Source organism: Labrus bergylta, chromosome 20, assembly GCF_963930695.1.
Source record: "Labrus bergylta chromosome 20, fLabBer1.1, whole genome shotgun sequence".
Classification (NCBI taxonomy): Eukaryota; Metazoa; Chordata; class Actinopteri; order Labriformes; family Labridae; genus Labrus; species Labrus bergylta.
The window spans coordinates 3,790,840-3,816,769 of record NC_089214.1 but is presented as its reverse complement, the minus strand read 5'-3'; the positions used below and the strand labels follow the sequence as shown (position 1 = coordinate 3,816,769).

The 25,930-nt window shown below is 39.9% G+C and overlaps 1 protein-coding gene across 1 annotated transcript in view; it reads right to left on the bottom strand.

Annotated features, from left to right (window-relative positions):
- Positions 1–25,582, bottom strand: part of LOC109992535 (cadherin-12) — a 118,531-nt gene extending 92,949 nt beyond the window's left edge. The window contains exon 1 of the mRNA XM_065949041.1: positions 25,124–25,582. The gene's annotated coding sequence lies outside the window, so the exon portion shown is untranslated. The remainder of the gene's footprint in view (positions 1–25,123) is intronic.
- Between the last annotated feature and the right edge of the window lie 348 nt (positions 25,583–25,930).

Genomic DNA, 25,930 nt, shown 5'->3' with positions numbered 1-25,930 from the left:
CGCCAATATATAACAAGTGTTATCTTGAGACACTTTTCAAAAGAGCATATGGGATAATGCTATGACACATGGATCAGCCCTTAGCTACCACAAAAATCAAACTTTAATTCCCCTTTGTACGTCATCTGACTTTAGATATACTTTTTTAGTGTCGCTTGAAAAAGGAGCTTTTGCAATGCAATTCATGTGTTGGAAATTTCTGCTGACGAACAACAAAACTGTACTTTTTTCTCAATGAATGAAGTTCTGTAAATAATAGTTTTCATCTATGTAACAACTGTTGAGAGACATGAAATAATTTGTCCTTGAAGCATCCATTTATTGAGAAAAAGAACACACTTATACTTACTCCTTTGAATATCAGTCACTCATAACACAAGAGAAACACTTGTAGTAACTAATTTTATTTCTTACAGTGGGTCTAGTGCACTACTGTAGTTTGAACCGTTCTTGGTAGCACGTTGATTTTGAACACAGTGAATCCCAAACATACGTTTTCAGCCTTTGAACCGCAAAAAAAAGAACCTCCTTGAATTTCCTCTGGCATTCATTTCAGTTTCCCACACACATTTATAACACTTCACTGTGTTAATAAGTCATGGTCATTTCACGAACTGAATATTACCAATAGGAACTACAAGAATTTAAAAAACAGACATTTTAGAGACCCGAGAATGTGATGATGTAGGAGTGCGAAAAAGTGACCCATGGGCAGGTTCTGTAAATACAGATTTACCTGCCACTGAGCCAGGTCACTGAACATTTCCATATAGCAATTATCTATTTGTCTGGGATTTCTTAAATATATGTTGAGGGATGTACAGTTGCAAAGAACTAAACCAGTGGTTTTTGACAGCGTTAATATGGTCAGTGTCATATTATTACTTCCTAAGTTTAACCTTTTCTATAAAAATAACAGATGTAGTCGTATGGAAAAAAAAAAACCTCTGTCATGGTGACAGGTGACCTTAAATTGTGTGCCTGCCACCGCCAACATTTACCACCATAATACAGGTGGCAGGGGCTAATTTCTTTCCCCGCCTGAGGGTATGTGGGTTATGTTCTAGCAGGTTACCCCAGTCTAAATTGAATTCACTTGAAAACACAATTACTAATGATGGGACTCCATTGCACCACAGGAATGGTATAACACGCTTAGAGGTGAACTGGCAATTACCTTTTAGCTGAAGCCTAATGAACTCGTGATTTGTCAGAAAGGCAGAAAGATACAGGCTGAATTGAGTCTTGTGTAAGTTGTGCATTAATGTAACTATGCAATTCTTAATTATAAAAAGTAGTTTTATGGCATTGGCGTTCTATTGCAGCATGGATTAGCTAGTTTTGTCTTTCACTGTCCATGGTGCTGATTTGTCATTCTAGTAGAATAGGCATACCAGATAGAAATATACAGAAGTAAAATACACTGACATTTTTGTAACATACTATAACCGCTGTCAAATGTCAACTTTTGTTTTTCTCATTAGTTAAGCATAGACACAAATAGTAATACAGTTTGAACAAGATTAAGTCATTTTAAATATTTAAACAACATGAAGTTTTGCAGACATTTGAATAATTTTCTCTAATCTATATTGGCATACCCATGCTAATGGTTCTTTACCGGGCAAAAAGAGGTTTGTACAAACATTTTTTCATCAGCCTTGACGATAATTATGTGTGAGAGCTCCGTCTGCCGCAGTCCAATGAGCATTTAGAATAAATAATGAGACATTTTTAACTCGGAAAAGGTCTGCTTAATAATTAAACGCCTCAAATGGACTCAGTCGTAGTCTACATCAAATGGATCAACATCAAAAGGAGGATAAGGAGATCACAATTATTCCACCAAAGAACTTCCCAGCCGCTCTTAATTACGCTCTGCTGAATCTGCCGAGAGTCACAGGTAGAAAACACCTCTCTTTTTCAAACATCCCTCATCAATCATTTGTTCTTTCTGTAAAATCTATATAAGTGGAAAAACTAGAAAAATAGTTACATAGTCAAACACAGGACCGCATGCAGTGTAAACACCTCATAATGAGTGTTATTCAGTGTGTAATGAAAGTAGTTTTCTGACCAAAGGACCACAAAATTACACATGTAGAAACAACAAAAGGTAAACTGTGATACGCTCTGATTACATTTGAGTCTATCCATATGTTGACAAATCCACACACCACAGGTATTGTCATTGTTGGACAACATCTGTTGCAGCAAATAATGACAGGGATGCTGAATGACTGCAGGGAGTCCTCTACTATCCTGGCACAGTGAGGAACACATTAACATTTAGATTTATTACACAGGACCCTTAATCAGCGTGAAGGCAGGTTCGGTGTGTCTTTTAATTACGCTGTGGGACAGACTAAACATTCGCTGGGTGTTGTATTGATCAAATGTTCAATATTTGATTGCAGAACAAACTGAGAGACCTGACACTGACCTCATATCCCAATGCAAAGGTTTGCCAAGATGGATTACTGTCCTTAAAGATGAGAATGGATCGAACTGGTATACGAGCTGTTGCTGTTGCACTCCTTTCCTGTTGATCTATCATGTTGGAACTTAGATTACAAACGAGTAGTTGAAGCCATTGTATCTACTGTTCAACTTTAATGACTTTTGTAATGGGCTAGTGAAGACAATGATTGGTGTTTGTGTCAATAAGGGATATGTGTGATTAGCCGACTAAAAGATTAACGTTGTCAGCCTCAATACTTGGCACCGTAATTACTAGTTTGTTGAACTAATTATTGATATTTTTATAAATTGAGGGCTGCAGTGTCGGTCAGCTGTAGTTCCAGTTAATAGCCATGGCCATACTGCAATAATGCTCTACTACCCAGATGTAAACCAGCACAGTGAACAGATGACATCTAGTACTGCGGAGAGGAGTGGTACAGCAATATTTGGATCTAGAAAATGCAGATAAAGTTTAATGAAGGCTGTTCTAGGTTAAATTCATTGACAGGAGCAATGCTTAACCTGCACAGGCATGTGGACTTTAACCTGCCAAAGGTTGGTGGTGCTAGCACTGCTAATGTTAACAAAACTCAGAACCAGTTTGACATTGTTTATCCATAGACGCTATGATGCTGTGCTTAGCGGTGTTCAATAAATTTGACAAAATTTTGACTGTTTTATTTGAGACTAGTCGACTAATCTGAAAGTCATTAAAGAATTAAAGAATCATTTTTAAGCTTTGCATAAAATCTTTCTGGTTATATTAGCACTCCTGTTGTTCTGACATGCTGCTAGGAAAGAATGCAATGGCTAAATCTGAGCAAATGACATGCTGAGAAAATCGCTTTTATACAGAGAAGGCACATATAGCTGGTGTACAAAAAGGCAACACAGGAATGCATTATGGGCAGTAATGAACACTTGATGAAACGTTGCCAGTAATAATGAAAATTATAGTGTGCACAGGTTGAGTAGGGTTAGACTCTTATTGAATATAAGGTGGATTGTGAGCGATAAAGGGCCAATACCAGCCGGAAACACGTGGCTCTCCTAGTGCTGCTCGAATTAAGGGATTGAGAAATAAGATACATTTGTTCCGCCTTAAATGTGGATAGATTTTAGTTACTGTGTTGCTCTGTGGATGTTAAAACTCCTTAGAAAGCTCATCGATATTTTTCCTCGACTGTGTCAGAGCAAACAAATTTGCGTCTGCGAGAATTCAAATGAAATCGAGTGAAGTGATCCGCGTGCCACAGTGTTTATAATTCCACAAGTGTCAACAGGTTCTTTGTACCAATTTGCACTTGTTCTCTCACAACCTCCACCCTTCATACAGAGTGCAGCTCTTATTTGAAATCCCAGTCAAAGGTAACTAATCTGTTTAAGGGCAGTTTACGTTGGGAAGCATAAGTCCCCCTTGCATGGTTTAGATCAGGGCTAAGATCAGAGTGGAGACTTGAAAGGGCTCCACATATGAAAATTTGCCAGGAGCCTGATTTGTTGTTTTCACTTTCTTAAGTGTGGAAACCATTGTGCATCCGCTCTCTTTGCTTTGTTGTTTTTGTTTTTTTTCCTTTCAGCTGTCTGCTCCTGTTAATCAGCCTCACTTTACCTCCCTATTCAGGATGCATTTTCTTATGCCTTTTGTTGTCTTATTTTGCTGTCAAATTATCAGTAAGGCGGTCTCCTTATTTATCTTGCTGGGGGAGTCTACCAAGGACAACACAATAAATTGTTTCAATAGAACAGAAAACGTCTCTGCCAGCAGAATCTCCCACATCACACACATCGTTGTTGACATTGATTCACATCAGTTTGTTTGGGTCTGCTGGGCAGCTGTTTTTCTGTGAACCTATGGACTCCGTGTTGTGTAACAATCTCATGTTTATCCCTCTAAACGTCTTTAAATGCCAAAACAGATGGAGCTGCTTGCAGTAAGCGGCATGAAACACAGCTGGGTCCCCCACTTGGGCTGATAAATGTAGACAGAAAAATATATTTAATGAGAAGTCATGTGTTTTTCTGTTTGTTTGTTTTAGTTACAACAGTTGATGAAGACAGAAAGTGCCCTAAAAAATGCCTCTTTATTTAAGTTTCTACTATAATGTTTAGAATAATCATTAGTTGTAACTACGACAACCACAGACACATTCAGCTGCAAGACAAGTAAACACAGTGACCCACGCGCACACACATGTACCAACGATTTGATACAATATGTCATGCAGCCCAGATATATTTCCATCTGAGGGAAGTCAACATTCTGGATATCTCAATTATTCTCATTACCACATGTTTTGAAACGATACACTTTGATATTTTAGTGATTGATCGTCTTAAAAAGTACCAAACCTTTCTAAAAACATCACGTTTTGATCCAACAGCTGCAAGTTAAAGACAGAGCACCGTCTCAACCTGTGTGCAGGAGTTGTCCAGCATTTTTGGTAATTCAAAACAAGAATATTCCCCGTATTGGGTGCCAAGGATATATTTTTGTTGCTTTGGTATTACAACAGACATCAATATCACTATCACTAGATTTCTACTAGAATAGTTTTTAATTTTAAAAACAAGATATTGTGACAACCCTTTTTTTTTAACATCCACTATTTGTTGTTTACAGCTGTGAGTCACGTCTCATCTGGATGCAGAAAACCCCTCCACGGCCAAAATATATTTCATTTTTAAAAATGCCAAAAGTGGAAGCATGAACAAGAATATCATATCAGGAATAGAGCCGGGCGAATTCCTCCTTTATTGCCTTTATGTCCTTGAAATGAAACCTACCGACAAAGCACACTGGACCTAATTTCATTAAACGGTAGATTTTGCCAAGTCAGTGAACCTCAAATGATGCCGCTGAACTCTCTGGTCTCCGGTGTCTGTCGAAAAAGAGATGGGGAGGGGGGGAGAGGTGGGAGTGGGAGTGAATCAACCTCAGACAGGTTAGCATGCTGTGGCCTCCAGTCAACCTCCACTTGCTCTATTTTAACCTTGGGTTTAATGGCTGCTCCATTTTCTCCTGCGTTCTGACCATTTTTCTGCTCAACTATGCCACAAAAGAAACTCAGAAAGCGGGAGACAAAAGCCTTTTGTTTTTTTCTCATGACGTTCCGGATTATTAGGCACACAGTCACATTGAGCTGAGCCTCATTATCAGTGCAAAGATAAACTCGAAATGCATTACGGGTTTGGGATCACTCATGTATAGCTATGATCATCACGTTGGTTATGCTAATGGGCGTCAGTGTTTTCCATGTGTGCGTGGGTTATGGCCTAATGGTCATGTTTGTAAAGATGTGCATCTGTGAACATATCTTTGCGTGTTTGTATTCATCTTTGAGAAAATGAGTATCTCAGGGTGCAGAGTTTTAATGCAAGACGACTGATAAACAATGCGGTACACATTTCCTCATCAACATTGCAAGTGTTAGAAACTCAGCGGTCCGATCTTACATTACATCTCAAACTAATGGGCTATTATGCACATTGCACACGCTGGAACTTAAGTGCAATAATGATCAAATTAATTAATGCAGATCAAAGGAATGAAGGCAGAATAGTGTGTGTTGAATTTAGCCTGAGGCAGCCCTCGGTGACCACAGCATGTGATAAAACTGATACGCCTCGTGGAATCTAATCTTCCTCCCTTTTAGCAATCGGCACCGCGAGCTATTGATGTTTGCAGCATTGCACTTTGTTGCTGGCTGATATTACTCTAAGATAAGTGCCAGCCCTCTCCAAAAAAAAAGGTCTACCTTAACCTGTGATACCTTTTTGTGCAAATAGGAGGGGACTCTGTGACTTTGAGGAGGATGTTCTATGGGATTATAGCTTTGAAAGCGGTTGTGATCTCATTTTATTTTCCCACTGCCTGTTGTCATCTGGCTCTGATTACTGAAAACAGTACACGGCACAAAGCTGACAGAGAGCATTAGAACAAAAAGGGATCATGCTCTTTCAATTAAAAGGGATGTTTTTTTTTTACTCTTAGTACAATGGAGGAACATTCCCATAAATCTGATGCTTGTGTGCAATTTAAATCAGCTTTAGACGTAAATAACCTGAAAACAGCGCTCTTTATTTATTGTCCTATAACCTATTCCTTTGAGAGTTCCCCTCCTTGAACACAGTTTGACTCCCCCCTCTTTTGGGTTCATTTTTTCTTCTTCTAGCTGTCAAGCCTTCTATCTCAAATCACAGATAATCTAATGGACCCTCAACTGAGCCTCACTATTAAAGTGGAGTGCTCCGACCTCAGAGGCATTCAGAAATCTGCTTAAGCACTAGTGTTTTTCAGCACTTAATTAAAGTGACACGAGTAGTGGTCCCAGAGCGTTTAATCAAAGCATGAAGGTATGACAGTCTCTTTATTTCACTCGAGTGAACTACTCCTTATCCTGTCCTCCACGTCACAGTTTTGGGTGCGGGAGCATATTGCGAGATGTGATTTTCAGTTTGGACAGGCAGCAATAGGGCTGTACAAAAAGTTATAAATAAAATAATAATTAGGTATTTATTTATGTATTGATTAATATCAATAATAATAATAATAATACATTTTATTTATAAGCACCTTTCAAGATACACAAGGACACTGTACAACAATCAACATTTAAAAACAGCGATGGATAAAAACAGCATACAATAAAGAAATGGAATGTAGGACAGTGTAATTACAGTTAAAATGTTAGAGTGAGTAGGCGATCTTGAACAGATGGGTTTTGAATCTGGATTTGAAGGATGGGGAGAGAGTCAATGTTGCGAATGTCAGGTGGCAGAGAGTTCCAGAGCTGGGGAGCAGAGCAGCTGAAAGCTCTGCCCCCCCATGGTGCTGAGGCGGGCAAAGGGCAATACTTCTTATCTTATATAATTAGTGTAAAAATAATGTAGTTTCAGGAGCAATCTGATTTGAATGAGGTCTGATGGAACCACATGACTCAGTTCTTAATTATCATTTTATGCATTTACACAATAAAAATCTGTTTCCATGAGGTGCTGCTTGTTATCAGGATATGCAAGTGACTGCTTGGGTCCCAAGGCCGGTAGTTGGCCCCTGAGGGCTCAAAAACTTAAACCAAAGCAGTGGCCTAAAATGTGCAATGACAGTAGAAAAACCTCCCTAAGGGGCCTCCCAACTGACAGCACTCACTCTCGTTGCCCTGCTAATCGTTGCATGCATTATTGCCATGACAACCAAAGTTTGTCAATGAAAGTCAGCGAAGAAAAATGAAGAGGAATTTAGCTGTCTAGAGGAGAGAAAAAAGAAACTGAGGCGTAAGCATCGGCTGGCAGACATAATGGTGATGAACACTGGTTGGAAAAAAATGAATAAAGCATTTTGACATTAACTACGTGTAGAAACGATGCAGACCCTAAGCCGTGGGATTGGTCTGCTGGGTAGCATCGTATTTCCTGCATTTACAACATTCTTTGTCCTCTGTCTCAACTGATTCAGCGGCTCTGCGTTCCATCTCCTCCAATGTCTCAATAATCAACTGCTTCTCAATATGTGTCTGCTCCAACTCCAACAGAATAAACTCGGATTCAGTCGCCATGGCATCTGTACATAAACTAGCAGAGAGTGTTGCAGAACTGGTAGCTGGCAATATTACTTGCATAGAAGTCTCACTGCCAGCTAGCGTTTTAGGCGTAGTATGGCAGAGCTATGCAGACAATGCACAAGAATGTTGTGCTCAAGATGGCGTTACCTAAATAGAAAACACACAATAAGATAAGTGGATGGAGTCAAAATAAGTTCTTACCACGAGAAAGGGTTTGCTTCGAGATCTACCGTTTGTGGTGTGGAGTAAAATGTACTTGAAATGATTATTGACTAATATTTGAGTTCTCTGAAGGCCACTTTTTCACAGAGGGCCCATCAGCATTTGTAATCAAGCATCACAGTTCGACATTATGAGCCTCAAGCAGTGCTGCTATAATCAGTCAGCAAGGTAATATTAAAAGGTGGGCTCTCTCTCAGCCTCTCAAGTGACATAACTGCCTTAATCAAACAGTTATCACGCAGGAGGCCAGAGGGAGGGAGAATAATGAGAAAGCAATATCCTAGATTAAGAATTAGTCTTTTCTGTGATGGCTCTGTCTCACTGGGTCAATGGTGCAGAGTGGTACGGCATACAAAAGTGGGGTAAGGACGATTTCAGGAGGGTGCACTGTGGTTTCATGACTCAGTGACGGGCACAAAATGGAACCTATTTGTCCTGTGCACCAAGTAGAAAATAAAGAGTACAGGAGTTAATGCATGCCTGAGTAAAAAAAAAAAAAAAAAAAAAAGCAGCTGCTTCCTTTCTTTCTTGCTTGTCAGTCTGAGCCACTTTGTTTCCTCAGCGATAAAAGCTTTATATGTCACACAGCCTCAGTGTGCGTGTGGATGTGGTTTTTGCATGGCTAAGTTGAGATGAATTGAAAGCCACTTGTTAAAGAATCATTGCCGTCTACTGTAGGAGCTCCTAAATTTAACAGTCAAAAATATTCACTGTTGCATGTAAGATAGTAAAATATTTATAGGAATGCCTTTATTACATTTTGGAAATGGAAACACCTCTTCTATATTGCACTAGTTGACTTTTAGAAAGGATTATTCTGTTTTTCAGATGTGCAATATCTTTGGTCTGTGTGGAAACAACGCCGGCCCTAAAAGTCCCACAGGGAGGAACTTTCTCGCTCGCTCTCGCCTCCATTTGTACTTTATTCTTTTCAAGCTGTATTGAAATATTGAATAGATGAAGTCTAATGCTGACAATGGCTATAAAAGGCTTATGAATAACTTCACATTCTGCCTTTTTCCCCCCCTCCCTCTTCTACATTATTCAGTTCCAGTTAGCAAGTAAACTTCGAAAAAGCTTTTTTGCCATGTATTTAAACTGGAGCAGGTTAATGTGAATTCCTTGAAAAGAGGGAAATATTCCCCAGAACATAGGAGTTGTTTATCCATAATGTTGTGAGCTAAAGTGAATATAAAACCAATTCCATTATGTTCTCTTTTTTTTTCTTCCCAAAGCCGCCCCACATTGTTGGCTGTAAATGATTCACAGGTAATCTGATCCTGTGATGAAATTGGAAAAAAAACATCCTTTTCTGCTTCTGTTCCAAGTAATAAGAGCCGCCGCACTCTTCTCCATTAACCCCCATCCACAATGTGAAATGAAAGTTGAAATATAGCTTAATGGTGATCATGGTTATAGGTGTAGGATTTAAACCCCAAGAAGTCTGCTTTAAAAATGCTGTGCAAGAACCTACAGTGGTATTTATGCTGTTAATGATATGTCATTTATCAAATATCTTTAATTCTGTCTTCATTTTTAAAATGGAAACATGAAAAAAATATTAAGGAACATTTAGGGAGCGGCTGTGGCTCAGTTGGAAGAGTCGTCATCTCTCAACCGGAGGGTCGAGGGTTTGATCCCCAGCTCCTGCAGCAACATGTCCGATGTGTCCTTGGTCAAGACAATTAAACCCAAATTGCTCCTGCTGCGTCGTCTGCAGCGTATGAATGGATTAGTTACTTCTGACGGTCTCACTACATAGCAACCACTGCCATCAGTGTGTGAATGTGTAGGTGTGACTTGCGGTGTAAAAGCGCTTTGAGTAGTCAGAAGGCTAAAAAAGTCCATTTACCATTTTTAATGTTTTTTAAACTACATACATTTTCCTTCATTTCAGATATGCACTTTTTTATTAGCAGGTAGCTAAGTCATTGGGAAATCTTAATAAGCATGAAGTACAGGTCTACATTTCGTATTTTGGTTAATTGTGATTAGATTTTTTCTTTGAGCATGATCAAATGCTTCATATCCTCGAGATCTGAAATCCTAAATGTCATGAAAGTTGTATCAGCTATGCTCAATAGTTATTTTAGATCAATTAAAAATGATTATGTAGGGGTACCGGTAGCCTATCACCATGTATAAGTCGGCTGAGGTCTTTCAAGCAGGCGGCCTGGGTTGGAATCTGACCTGTGACTCCTTTCTGCATGTCATTCCCCACCAACCCCTTTCCCCGATTTCTGACTCTGTCCACTTTCCCATCTCTAAATAAAACAAAAACAAACAAATAATGCAAACAATGTCCCTCAACAACTTTGCATCCTCTCGAAGCGTTCTGCTGTTTTTGTCTAAACATGTTCATCAGTAATATGACACCAGCAGTTCATTGTTTCAAAAATAAACATGTTAGAGTTTCTATTTCAACAGAATTAGGTCTTGGCTGTTTTTATTTTTAACAGAATTTTGAACACAACTCCGCCAGTTCACAGCCGCCCACATGCTCTCACCATGAGTTTAGTCGTACAAAAAAAAAAAAAGATTCCCACAAGTGTAAAACATCCCGACTTGAAAGTCTTAGCTTTCTGCTGAAAAAAAGTTTAAAAAAATCTCCAGCTCTGACATTTGTTTGTCAGATTAACTTTCGCAAGACTATGCACACCTCAGTATTCTGTTTTTGTAAATTGGCCCTGTGTATATATAGGGGAGGGATATCAGACTCTCTTAGACTCTGCTACATGTATGTGTGAATTTATAAAGTGCGAAACAAGAACGATGAAGTGTTGATGAGCAGCTTTTGTGAGACATCATCTGTCTAAAGTGACGACATAATGCTGTTTTTTTTCCTCCCCCTCAAGAAGCTTCAAGCCTAAAATCATGATTTCCCCAGAGCAACTGTTAGTTATCTAATTCATGCTCAAATAAAATACCAGATCCTACACGTGTTCTGCGGATGAGTCATGTGTCCCAGTTCTTTTCACGTTTCTTTTCCTTTTCTCATTGAACACACGTTTGTGAATCAACGCAAAAAATATGGGAGACATAATCATCACACACATAAACATCTGCAGGTTGTTTTCATTGTGACTCTCTGAGGTGAAAGGTAAATTGTTTCCCGCCGCAGTGCAGTAAACAGAGTAAATCATTGAATGTAAAATGCCTGTTGGATGGTCAGCTGTATACTCTGTGGTTTGTTGTAATTGCAATACATGAGATCTTCAGAGTTTATAGAGTACACCACCAACACCAACATCACACTGGCTGCATTAGCTAGATTTCAAAATATCCGCACAGCCCAGAGCTGGAGTAGTGTTCTGTGCATACAGTGAATGCATTATGGATTAAGAGCAAATGTGCCACATGGCAGAATGCATTAGCCACCAGACGAGTTCTGCATAATGAAACAGGAAACATTGCTTCCTTCAGACAGATTTAGTTAGAGGCAAAACTATAACCTTCCACAACAGTAATCAAGGAATTGTGTGCAACAATTTGGTCCAGAGTGAATTCAAAGTACATTTCTCTGACGTCTGGTTGGAAGTTTTGAAGAACTATGTAACATATGTACAACCACAGTTCCATTAATACGTCGTAATTTGAATCTATCCAATTTAAATATACCCCATATCTTAAAGGTACGTCATGCCACTTTCGGAGTAGATGTCCAGTTGATGTCCCACTGTCAGTACCCGTCTCTTAAAGTGAAACAAAGCACACCGCTTCCCCTCCTCCCCCAACCCTCACTGGGCGTTCTGACCCAAATGCAGCCATTTCTATGACAGATCTCCATTTACATCTGCATATGCAATGCAGAGTTGATTTGGTTCTGTTCTAAGTGTGTTAGGCCAAACAAAGTCTCCCGTGGCAAAAACTCTGCCGTTGTGCCCCCACATACAGCGTACCTGAGTGGGTGTGGCTGTCTCTGTTTGCCCATGTGGTGGCAGGTCTGGAGGTGGTAGAGGGCTGAGTGAATCATAAAGTGAAGGAAGCACCATCCCGTCAGTGTGAACACAGGACTGAGAACAACAAAATTTGAGGGAGTTTGACTTCCTTCTTTTTTTTTTTTTTCTTTTTTTTTTTAGAAAAACATTACGCAAGATTTATTTAGATTTGAAATGTTGCATGTGAAACATTAAAGAGTTTAAACAGTAGATTATGTGACCACTATGTGTGTGTGTGAGTCTGTGGGAGTGGCTTAACACATTAGTTTGGTTCTTAATACAGTTTTTGGTCTTGAGATCTCAAATAAAATACGTCTATATGCTGTCTTTCTCTTGTGCATACACAGGTGCAGGATCAAACCCCTTGCAGATACCAGACGTTATGGTGAGAAAACGCTCCTTTTAAACTTTCTTAAATACCACCATGCAGCTTACATCTCAGCAAGTTATTGAGTCCCAAAAACTTTTCCAATTTAAAGTTGTTTCCCAAAACAGAGCCCCAGTGATTTATTGCTCTATCCAAGAAAGATGATAGATCTGTCACTCCGGTGGATTGTGTAGACAATCGGAGATGCGGCTGGCCAAGGCCGTGCTCGCACAAGGGTACCACGCAGTGCATGGCAATACAGGACACTTTGTTGTTTATACTCTCCACAATGAAGTCAAAAGAGGCTAGCTCATCAGCAAAACTCAGCAGGCGGGGGTCACAGCTGTCAAAACACAGAGCCCCCTTGCCCCTCTGGGTTTATCTTGAATTGTGCTCCTTGTGACACACTGTTCTGCTCGGCTGAAGAAGAGCAAAACTAAACCGGTTGGAAAACGACGACAACTGCTGTAACGATGTGTCCACTTAGTGTTCGTATTTAATATTCATGATATTTAAACCTGGGGAAACCAAGCAACACTACAACATTCAGCCTTCACAACATGTGCATTAACACGCAACGCAGATGTTTACATGGGTCAGTGCACGGACATCTGTGCAGTCTAATTTACTCTCTGCCAAGCAAAAACAGCACACATTGCACTATTATTAAATTCAAAAGTGGACATAGCAGCAGCCATCCATCATGTAGCAAACATTTCAGTGTAAGCTGTTTTTCATTTTTCCCGTCAGTGCTGGATTCAGCACCACTTAAAGGTATTTTTCTAAGATATTATATAGCCTTCATGACTTTTCATGAGCCCAAGCACTGTAGGGAAGGATGATTCTGTAAGAAACGAAATGCTGGCTGATACTGTGGAAGCCTAGTATTGAACCTTAAGTACACTTCAAAACAAGAGACATAAAATGGTAAAATGATGAATGGACTTGAGCTTTCATAACGCTTTTTTTTTTTGTCTTCTTACTACTCAAAGCCATTTTACACTGCAGGTCACAACTACCCATTCCTACCCATCTACACACTGATGACTGTGTCCATCATATTATCCAATCCCATCCATTCACATTTATACGCCGCCGACATAGCAGTGTGAGCATCTTGGGGTTTAGTGTCTTGCCCAAGAACACACCGGACACATGGCTGCAGGAACTGGGGATCGAACCCCCGACGTTCCAGTTGAGAGACGACACACTCTGAGCAACTGAGCCTATATTAGTTTACATGACATGCACAACAATGCATTTTAATTGTTCAAAAAGCAGCGCATTGGGATTTTTTGGGGGATTTTCAACACCTCAGAGATGGTTTGTAGATTCTCAGTCTCAGGTACAGGAAAGAGAAGCAGCTCACCTTAGCAAGCATCGCCATCTCCACAGGCGAACACTTGCAAGCCGATCCACGAGGTTAAAACACACCACAGCACACAAAGTCAACCTCACATAGACCACTTGTCTTTGAAAAAATACAAATTCATTATTGTATCATTGCTAACATCAAAAACAGGATTTGAAAGTGTTTGTCCACTGACTAAAGCCAATTGGAATCACCCGTTGTGCTGTCCCATGTCTTGGTTCTTGTCAATTCAGTATACAGGCTTTGGCATCATTTAGTCAATGATTTTAGTTTAGTTCAAGGCACAAGGGAGAGTTTGATGCTGTTGCCACATTTTCATCCCTCTGCTACACCAACCAAACCATTTGATTCTCCAAATCCAGACTCTCTCTCGTCCAATCCTCTCTCTTTCAAATACAGTCTGTCCTTCTCACTTCTCTTTGAAGCGCACTAGAAACATATTTCTGCACTCTGTGGTGAGCCTGCCTTCTTTCTAAGTGTAATATTTTCCCCCAACTCACTTCAGGTGAGGAGGAATAAACTCTCACGGTAACCTCTAAAACTGAATGGAAAAAAAATTCACCAGAGGAGAGGTGTCCTCAGGAGAAATAAACTAGGATGCAGACCATAAAAACACAAACTACCTTTGACATTTCTCGGCTCTATTCACACTTTCTTTCATGTTATTTGTACAGAACAAGTTTGCTATTATGCCAAACAGCATGTTATTTCATCTTAAAATAATTTGCATTATCCCTTAGATGAACTTGAGTAATACATGATAATATATCTTTTATATTTACTTATATATTCTTATTTTTTACTTATTTCTTACTTTTACAAATATTCTTAACTACAAATCTTTTTTATATAATAAATATATAATAAATAAATAATAATAATTTTTATATTACTTTAAAATAGGACTCGGTGGGCGATGAGTATCTTCTTCTGTGGAACTTGTTTTTGAGGTTAACAATCAAAAAAATTACTTGTTTGTTGACTCTTCAATCTAAGTCACAAGTGAGAAACGGAACTCTCTACGGCCTTTACTTACAGGTAAACATCATGCATTAACCCCCGTCTGAATCTTCCCTCCACCCTCCATCTTTCGGCAACCCACTTCCTCTCCCCCTTTCCACCGTGTCCTATTCATCACAGGGCGCTGCACACACTGAGGAAAGTACGATCGCACTGACCTTGAGGAAGTCTCGCTCATAAGAAGACTCAGCCAGGCCAAGATCTAGGGTCTGTCAAGATGATTTCTTATTCTATTTAATGGAAGAAGTGCAATGCTTTATCACTCCCCAGGTTCATGGTTTATATAAAGCAGAAGGGCCAGCCCTGTTTGAATGGTAAGCTGTTAAGTGAAAAACCCAGTACACAAAAAAAGATGTCCTTATGAGTCACGATGATTTAGTTGCAGGGGGGGTGATGGGTAATTTTATGTTAAAATGGCACTCCCCTGAATAGTAAACTAAAAAACAGATGACAATGTCAACCCTATCTTTTCAATGACATTTTCCTCTAAGGCATTTGTTGGGAGATAAGCATGAATGAACACAGAGGGAAGTGTTTCTTTGTCCTTATGCTCTCATCTGCGACCACCGTTCAGATTGTTTGTCTGCAGCAAAAGTTTTCCATCGGTTGAACAGTTCTGGAAATTTCTACTTACAACATACCTGTGCTTGTACCTGAAAACAATAAATCATTTCATTCTGCTACATAATCAAATTCTTACTTCAACCCGCCGTGATTCATAAGCAAATTTCCACTGATAATAGGATGATTCATCCATCTCTCATAATACCAAACCTGCTGTTCCAACCACAGTTTAATGTTATCCTCAGTCTGTCTTTGTTTAACATAGTTAAAAGAGGTTTTTATTTTAGGCATTCAACACAATGAAAACAGAAAGTGCTGTTTGCATAATCCTGTTCTCAAACTAAAACTGTATCACTTTTCCTCTCGACGACAAAGCTTACTTCTTCTGTGCAATCATGTTCTATGTTGATGACGCCATTATATTTATGAACCATGGAGATGAAAGGAATGTAGTTGTTTGCATACTTTTCAAATCAGTCCTTTTCAAATCAGTCAAAGGAAAACATAAATATAGGCCGTGTTTTTTGTTGCAGGTAAAATCATAATGCTTGTATATTAATTGCTTTCCTATTCTTGGGATATGAACAGTTGAGGATAATCATATAAATAACATCACAATCAGAAACACATACCAATGTAGGCCAATGTAAAAACTTGCCTCGGCACTGGGAGAGAGTGGAGTACATTTTTTAGTAGGGCTGCACTGATGTCTGGTTTAACATCGGTTTCAGCCCCGTTGACAGACTTTGGGCCATCGGCAAATGATCTGGCATGAACTGATGTCATTAGCAGATGTTTATCTAATGTGTTGTGTCGATTTCACGATGGCATTTAGTACACTAAACTACTGATTGATAGAAGAGGGTTTTTATCAGGCAGAAGATGTCACCAGTTGGACAAACTCTGATCTGTTTTCATGGTCAAACATGAGAAAATGTGGGCTTTGTGGGAATCCTACACCAAGTGAGTAAATTAAAAGCAATGATAAAAGAAAGTCTGAATCGTCTGAATCGTTATTTTAAAAATCAAATTAGTCTCAAAAAATCCCCAGGAATGAGAAATGAATCAGTAATAAGAGTACAGACAATAAAAGTATCTTGTGCTGTTAAAGCGACTTTAATGTTTCTGTGTTCACAGAGGGAAACCTCCATCATAACAGCGGTAGGTAACAATCCTCGCAGTCTCATCTAATATACACAGACCCAGAATTTTGATAATTACACAAATAGGCAGTCTGATATTTCATGGGTAAGAGCAGCTGAGTTTTACAGTTAGCTCCCGTCCTCCCATATAAAACATCTCCCTACTGCTGTGCTAGCTCAGCCTGACTTCTACTCCAGTAAGTTATGATGTAATTTTCCTCTCTGCCATGTTAAGAGGAGATACCAAAGGGAGAGATATTCATGGGTAAATACTTAAAATTAAAGTTCAGCACCTTCACAAGCCTTTTTCTGCGCACCGGCTCTAAATTAAAACTTACATACAGAGCAGTTTGTTCGGTAGACTATCCTTTTTCTTTCATGTTGTAGTCAAATATGATTTTGAGGAGTTCTCCGTCCACTTGACATTTTCTTTTATAGACTAGGTTACCTACTACAGTATGCACCACAGTATCCAGGTCTGACCTGCTACATGAATTTGGTGTGAGATTGTGTGATAAGATTACTGAACAGCTGGGAAATAGACTAAAACATTAATGCAGCTCGGGTTGAATTTAAAGCAGTCTATATGCTGGGGAGGATAACTTGCTCAAGTGTGTTAAGCAAAATGTGAAATGTTTTACTTTTTGAGAGGTACTTCGCAGGAAGGTGGTGTCTGCCGCGCTGGGAGATGATGTGATTTAAGGAGCACATTTTTCTTTAAATGAAACCGAGATGAGTTGTGACGTGGATGGATAAAAGTGAAAATTTGATGTGACATACAGTAGAGGACAGAAATAATTGTTGGAGGATATTTTAAAGAGAGGGACATGGAAAGGCTGCATATTTCCACAAAAGACCTCTTTCATAAGGGCGACACAACCAATGCTTATCAGAGACTTAATACAATTCAATAGCTGTAACAAGATGATAAACCATGCTGCATTGTTAAGCCTTACCTTACTTTCTCCATGTAATTTCCAAATGCTACACATTACATTTTCCACTGGACTTGACAATGACATTTGACAATTTAAGCCCAATAAATGAACAACTAAAATAGCTTATTTTGAAACTACCAACATTTTGAAAAGTATCCCAACAGAGAGAGACCTCTTTGTTATGAAGGGAAGTTTTTTATTAAACCAGAAACATCTGCTACGTTGGTCTCTTCAATGCAACACGACGACATTGACAAGAACAGCAATGTTACCAAGCAGAAAAGGAGTTACTTGTACTACTGCTGCTCTGATCCACTTGTTTGTTTGTGCTGTTGTCTTGGAACGAACCATTCAAAAAAAACAAATTCACACAACAGTTTGTTCAAAACTAACACAACATTGGGGGAACAAATAGAATCACAATGAAACAGCAGGTTAGGGCAGCAAAAATGTCTCTCTTTTTTTTGTCAAAGTTGTACGGAAGCTTTGAAGAGAGAAATGTATCTGTCATGTCTGGTTAACAAACAACAACACCCTGCTCTGAACAAAAAAGGTCAAACTCTTCAGGGAACCGTTCCTTAAAGGTGTTACACACTAAGGATAACAATCTGTGCCGATAGGCGGAAAAAACTAACAAAAACAAAACAAAACAAAAACACTTTTAGTGGATGCATTTTGATTGGGTACATTCGCCCCAAAGGATCAGTTGTTACCTGTCACCTCCATTTCTGGGGCTTTCTGATCACAAGTTCATGCCACTTGTCAGCATTTTAAAGACTACACAGCTCAAAAGCTAATCAAGGCAATACGTAGAAAGCTGCAATGCCAACATCTAGAAGTAGTTGTTCGTCTAAGTGATGGTTATATCATTTCATAATGAAGGTGGGTCAACGGACTGCAACCAAACCGCCCAAATGAAGTTAAAATAAGCATTGGGGAACTTCATTGATCCCCTTAAGCCATTATCTTTTAAAATATGATATGCTAATAGTGTTGAAGTCATCAGCAGGATTGAATCAATTCAACAGAATGGAGTGTTCCATATCTATTTCTACCTCGTACTTTTCCTGCAGGAGCGCTCCAGTGCTGCTCATAATGAAAGGCCCCCAAGCACCCTCTCTAAAAAATCATTACAATCTCCCTCTACCTCTAGGGTCAGTAAACTAATAGTCATTCACCTGTGTGACAGGAAATCTTTCCCAAGTTGCCATGGGGTGCCGGCGGGGTTGTGTTTAAGGTTCTGGAGTGGAGTCCAGCTAGAGATGATTGTTTGTTGTTTGGATGGATCCACGATGATTGAGTGCGTGTCACATCCAAAGCATTTCATCTCAAATGCAAAGGACCGGGATTGTGTGTATAACCCGCTAATTGCCTCTCTTTCTGATACTGGCAAGCAAATTAAAAAAAAAAAAAAATTCCGCTGTTGCCAAATGCGCAGACAACAAAGAACAACTTTATAAATAGAGGAGCAAAGGCATTGGCAAAGAGGCACCCTCCATCATCTGCTTGTACTTGTGCCTGCGCTTGGCCTCCAGTGATTTTTCTCACCAAGACCGTCCCCCGCCTGCTGTTGACTGAGAATCTGTGGTGGATTTCTCAAAGGGATGGCCCAAATGTATTCAAAGGCACCAAGGCCACAGGGTCTCTTTTGGCTATTTTTAGACTTTGCTCTGCAGTGCTGAAAACACATGAAAAACAATTTGTAAATAAAGCGCCCTGACGGAAGGAGAGACAATGGACCAACCTCAATCTGGAGTTTTCCTTTAAACAATCTTAAAAAGGAAAAGAAAAGTGGAATTGTTTAAAGGCTAATGAAGCTGGTCCAAGTGTCAGACAATTCTCCAGCACCGCCTTAAACGATGTTCTGTGGTGGAGAAACACATTTGCCTCTGCTCTGATATGACACTCTAACTTTTTCACCTGTTTGCTTGACCCTATCCGTCTCTCTCTCTCTGCCTCTCCCTCTATACCGTCTCAACCCCAACACAGTTACGGCAGATGCTTGTTCAACATGAGTCTGGTTCTGCTCGAGGTTTCCGCCTGTTAAAAAGCATTTTTTTCCCCTGCCACTGTAACTTTGCTAAATGTTGCTTAGTGCGGTGCTCATGGTGGATGAATGTTGGGTCCTTATAAATAATATAACACAGAGTAAGATGTAGCCCTGCTCTTTTTGTAAAGTGTCTTGAGTTAACATTTGTTCTGAACTGGCAGAAAACAAATACACATTGATGGATTGATTGATAGCCCTAGGAAAAGAAGGAAAAAACACACAAATGCACTTCTACTATTCATCGTTATGTCTTTGATGCTCTTAAACAGTAGCCTTCGCTGATACCTCAGCTTAACTGGCAATACTATTAGCATAGCTTTACTCTGTTCAAACTGTTTCTTAATCATGTAATGTTTATCACACAGTGTGTTCATACATGCACATCACTGATTTTTCTTACTGCACCTTAAACTTTTTCCATCCTTGTATATACAAATACCATTCACAGTACTCTCTGATTATCCTTTTTTTTTTACATTTACATGTTTTGTGTTTTCACAGAATAATGTATTTCTTCTATTTTTCCCTTTTTTACATATGCATGTATTTTTTTATTTGTTGAGCATCTTGAGCCAATGTAATTCCTTCTACTGTTAACCTGTCTGGTATAGAGTCTGAATGAAAATAAAGCAATATTAAATCTCAATGGGTTAATTACCTTGTTGAATAATGTTTGAATAGAAATAAAATAAATCTCAGAACTCAGGTTGTTTGTAGGTAAGAACTTCTTCAGTATTCATTCATAAATTGGTTATTAAAAGGAGCCAAATTAATGTCAAACGCCTCATTATCACTAAAACTAATTACTGTAAATTAAAAACACTGTAAAAACAATTGAACATTAAAAATCTGTCACTCAAATACACTTTGTCAGACACGAGCACGAAGATGTTGTTTCGATTTATAAATTTAAATTCCCCTTTTAGTTATAACAGCTTTTTAAATAGAAAGAAAAAATGGTAAAAATAGAAAGCAAAAAGTAACTGTCCAAGGTTTTTCACCTGAACCAGGCGATGTGATTGCGATGTCAATCATGACAAAATGTTATTTGGAAATCTGTACTGCGGCCATTCTAACAGAAGCTAAAGCCGTGCTCATATACAAGTTCTTATCTGTGTTCAAACTGTGCCCAAAGACAGTGTCTGTAGTGTGTTCATGGGGCCAAAGCGTTGTGTCCTCGTTTCAAAATGTGGTCTTCAGGTAACTGCATCCTTCCCACTCCTATTTCTACCACTACTTCAAACAACACGGATATACCACAGGGAAAGTTATATTTGCTTCCTTTCCAGAAAAGACGCCTAAGCATCAGTCGGCTGCAGACACTGTGGGTTTTTTTCCTTTTTTCTCCCCTCTGTGGAGTATTTCTACCCACAGACAGGAAGAAACAGCATGTCCAAAAAAGCTGACAAGTGAACAGAGACAAATCTATATAAATAATTGCTAAGTGAAGTGAAGAGGAGTCGCCCATCATTCAGAGAAGAAGCGTGTGCTCAATATCTCCTGGAGATTGAGAGTCATCCATCACGGCAAGACTTTAATCCGAGATGTTTAGGACGCTTGCTGATGATTGTGTGAGAGCCAGGGAGAGCCCTGTTGTATGGGTCTGCAGGGGTCTTGGCAAGAGTGCAGCTTGCTGTGGGAGAAATTGCCGCCTGCCACAAAAGCACATTTATCCAAGTACAATAGTTTCATCTGAGATCGTTCTTGAGCCTGCAGACAGCCGAATCCGCTCTCTGATTAGCATTCAGATGCCTTAAACTGTGCACGCAAGTTTCTGACAGTTAGCTTATTACATCTTATGGTGCTGCAGAGATGCACACAGACAGAAACACTCTGCTCTCCCTGAAATACACACACTCATAGATCCAAATATGCACACTCAGACACACCTCATTTAGAGCGGGATGATGTCAAAATGAGTCCATCGAATAGAGGAGGAGATTGAAGAGCCCAAGGTAAAGAGAGTCTGGAGACTCCAAATAATCTCAAGTATTGATTCTATTTAAGACCAAGGCCCTTGATGGACACTTGCTTCAAAACCCAGTGATAGGTGGCATATCCGCATGACTGAGCGCCGTACTTCTGCTTACGGGAAAAAAAAAAAGCTGCAGTCAGTCCATAAATAACAGCTCGCCCTAATCAAACAGTGCAGCGGATTCCAGAGAGATGACGACAGCTTAGTGGACATGTACTGTAATTTACCGTGAAGCACTCAGTCTTTCCATTAAATTTACATGGACACAGTCAGAGGAGAGAAAGGCATTGAGAGTGGGTAGACTTTAGATTCAACCTGACAAGTGGACTTGCTGTCTAGCTGTGGCTGATCTGTATCTGTCAGGCAATGAAGGAAATCGCTAACAGAACATTTTGCCTTGGCTTTTGAATTCACCACTGGTCCCACATGAGCATTTCAAACTTTGTGACCGATACTTTGGAGTATTTGGTCAGACACAGTGCCCCAGACATCATCAGTTCATACAAGAATATATATGAGCTTGGATGAAACAATTCTTGCATTAGAGCTACAATGATAAAGGATTTTCTAGACGGATAAAAGAGAAATGAATTACCAGTAACCAAAGATGCAGCAGTTGGAGGGAGGTTCATGTTGTTTAGCTCAAAACAAAAAAAAAACCTTTTTTTCCAACTATGCAATGACTCTGCGCTGTTGTGACTATCAAGGTGAGAGTGAGAAATAAAAAAATCACTCACTTTTAAAATTCCTGCAGATATTAGATATATACATGTATGTATACGCTTGTTTGCAATACACCTTTCCACATGATTTATAGGCCAAACCTGATACTGTCTAACTAGCAGATTTCTTTAAGTGAAATAAAAACAACATTATTAAATGGTCAGTTAGAGTTTTAATCACATCTGATCAGCTACATACGCTGCAGACATTGCCAAGAGTCTTAAAAACAACAGTGTCAGAGCACAATTCCCTCCACAATAATACACAATAATGCCATTTTTATAACCCCACTTTCATTGTTCTCTCTATTATATGACCTGTACATTTTTATTTTTATTTAGCACCTATCAGGATAAAATGGCTGATATTAAAACACATGTAATGGACTGATATTCCCAGATAACATCTGATATGTGCTCCCCTGAGCTGCAGCAGTTGCAGGTTTTGATTTGCCCTATATGAGTATTCACATTTTTTAATGATACATTAGTTTGTTAATTATGTTGAAAATGAACCAACGTATTTAATTATTATTTTTAGCTCATGCAATGAATCATAATCCATCACTAAGTGCAAAGCAATGTATGAGCATGGATCTTAAAGGTCTTGTCTCCTGAAGTAAAGTGCTGCTATCTTTTTGTTCGAGATAAATTAATCACAAATTGTCAAAGTGTATCAATTGTATGACTCACGAGTCAAGTTACTAAATGCATTAGAGGAAAACTGCATACGCTCGAGTAATTTCATTGGCCAGCGAGAAATGAGACTTGATAAAATCTGTGAATCGAAGGCAGCGTTGCCCAGTGTGAAACAAGGCAATCTCATGTAACACAATAACACAATATGATAGGATGCTGCTTCCTGCTGTCCTTGCAGACAAGTTCCACCGATCAAGGGCAGCACATGAAGTGTTCAGCTTTTGTACGAGTGAGAAGAGAAAAGAAAACCTCACATATTTGATTGGAAAAGTCAGTTTTCTCGTCAAACCGGTCGACAGCATTACCAAAATACTTTCTACAGCTTCACTTCGTCGCTGGATAGATGATAGTTTTTCTGGCATGGTGTGCACCTGAGCCAGGCAGTATCACTGTCCTCACCTAATATACCACAAGTATATTGCGTGTCTCCTCATTTATCCCCTCTAATGCAGTTATAATACCTGAGTGGTTGGTGGCTGCATGCCCTGAATGCTCATTTTCTGCACAGTAGCCTCTGTGTACTCAAATGGTCCAGCCACTCTTTTTCCTCTGGAAGTGGACTCCTTGCAGCATAATTTGATTATTCCAAAGCAGGTGTTTGCAGCTGAACGCTGATAAGAAGGACTCGGTTCCCTCTGACACTAAAGTGAGTTACATTAGATGTGCTTAAAGTAGTGGAAGGCTAAGGCTTACTTTTTTTTTTTGGTTGATTTAATCTGCTGGAGAAGATGGGATTGACTTTGAAAAACCTGTCCTAGAATTCACAAGGCAGCTCTGAAATAATGTTCCACAAATACTAAGAAAGGTTAGGGAGTATTCTGCATTATTTCTGGTGGTGCACATTGGTTTTAAAGTCCATAAAGTGGGCAAAGAGGCTTTGGATTATGTCTGTTTCTGTCCATGTGGCTGCCAGTTGCTCTAGATGGATTTGATGCAACACAGCACTTGAGATAATTGTGCCTGAGAATTGAAAAAAGATGCAAACTTGATGCTATAACAACTTGCAGTGGGACTGCTGATGTAACAATCAGATGCATACATCACTGCAGATGAAGGTCAGAATCGCTCGAGGGCACATTTCCATACTTTGTTGTCCTTATACTTCCCCCTTTTCTGCCTCATCCGTATGAGCATCTGCCACTGCAGAACGGGGGCAAGGTTGCATTCATGATCCCATGTTTCTCAGCAAATCAGACTCCGTCAAGCCTCTGATATCCCCTCAGATTGTTCCCTCTAATCCCCCCTTCTACAGCACAAGAATGGCTTTACCAACTAATAATCTTGCTGATATACACTGTGTGCAAACAAAAGGAATAATCCCAAGCCTGCGATTGAGCCATCAGACTCTGTGTGCTCGAACTAAAAACCGATTTGTTAGCAGGGTGCTGTGTAAACAGATGCTCCACTATCTGTTACATCTACTGAGCAGACACAGTTATCTGAGAGATAGAATAGACTATCAATTTAGTAAAAGCAAAGAGAACATATACGAAATGTGGTCAAAATGTTTATCAGTTTAGACCAAACTTGCCAAAACCACATGCCATTCCATGGTGTGATAATCAGTGTTGATTGCTCTCCAACACACAGCTGGAAAAGAAAAAAGAAGCTACACAGCCTCTTTTATATGCAGATGAATTAAAATAAATCAGACCTACAAATGGGGTCAGCCCATCCAGAGTGAAGTGTCGCCTGACATGTGAACCAATCTGCTTTAATTGACACTTAACTCAATTCTCATTTCATTCTGAGAGCCATGTCGGGGTAAAAAGAGACCCTTGGCGTCTGCGCTCCTTTTGACTTCAACGGGCAGTCTTGTTGCTCGCAACTTCTTTTTGCTTTGAAACGTTGTCAAGGACACAACTGAAGCACATTTCATCACACTTAACCAGCTGTTAGACCGACTCGTGTTTGTCGAGGGAATGACACTAATAAAAGAAACCTTCTGTTGTCTGTCAACAAGCTATTAACATGTGTATCGACTGCTCAACGCGAGAAAAGCAGCGGAGTTTGAAAAATTCTCATGTGAAAACTTGCCATGTGAAATGCCCACAGGCGGGAACAGAAGAGAGAAGAGGCACGCTTACCTTTAGTGGGACACTTTGTGAAGCAGAGCCGGAGCCAGTTTAATCCACTGAATCAAACTGTCCTCGCACCTTTGACGCAAGAGCAGACTCTCTCTCTCTCCTTTGCTTCTTATTTTTACTCCTCTTTTTAATTCCCTCTCTCACCCTGCTTTCCTCTTTGGTGCCTTTCTGTCATTATCCCCGCTCGCTGTGTGCAGTTGGAGCCCACGCGCTGGAAACAGAAACGGATGCTCGAGTGAGTGTATGCGCGCGCTGCGCTTTGAGTTGCAGAGAGAGAGAGAGAGAGAGAGAGAGAGAGAGAGAGAGAGAGAGAGAGAGAGAGAGAGAGTGACAACGGCTTCAGAAATAGCTGGATAAATAACACGGGAGCCAAAGTGGAGCGTGTCCGCGCGGCAACAGAATGACGACTGAGTGAGGGAGAGAGAGAGAGAGAGAGAGAGAGAGAGAGAGTAGCAAGAGTGAGTAGAGAGTGCTGAAGTGAGAGAAAGAAGCTTGTGTGTGTGTGTGTGTGTGTGTGTGCGCATGTATGAGAGAGTGAGGGAGAAGTATGTTCAGGGGAGAGAGAGAGAGAGAGAGAGAGAGAGAGAGAGAGGGTTTGTGAGCGCTGCCGGCTCAGTGGTGAGCGACGGTCGTGATTGCATTGGCGTAAAGCAGTAGCGCAAACCTCCCCGCTCATCCCGCTTCTCCCCCCCTCCCCTCCCCTCTCTCTCTCTCTCTCTCTCTCTCTCTCTCTCTCTCTCCCTCGTCAGGTCCCCTGAGCGCTGGGGGATCTTCATCATCAAGCAGATTACAGCCAACTAGCAAGCA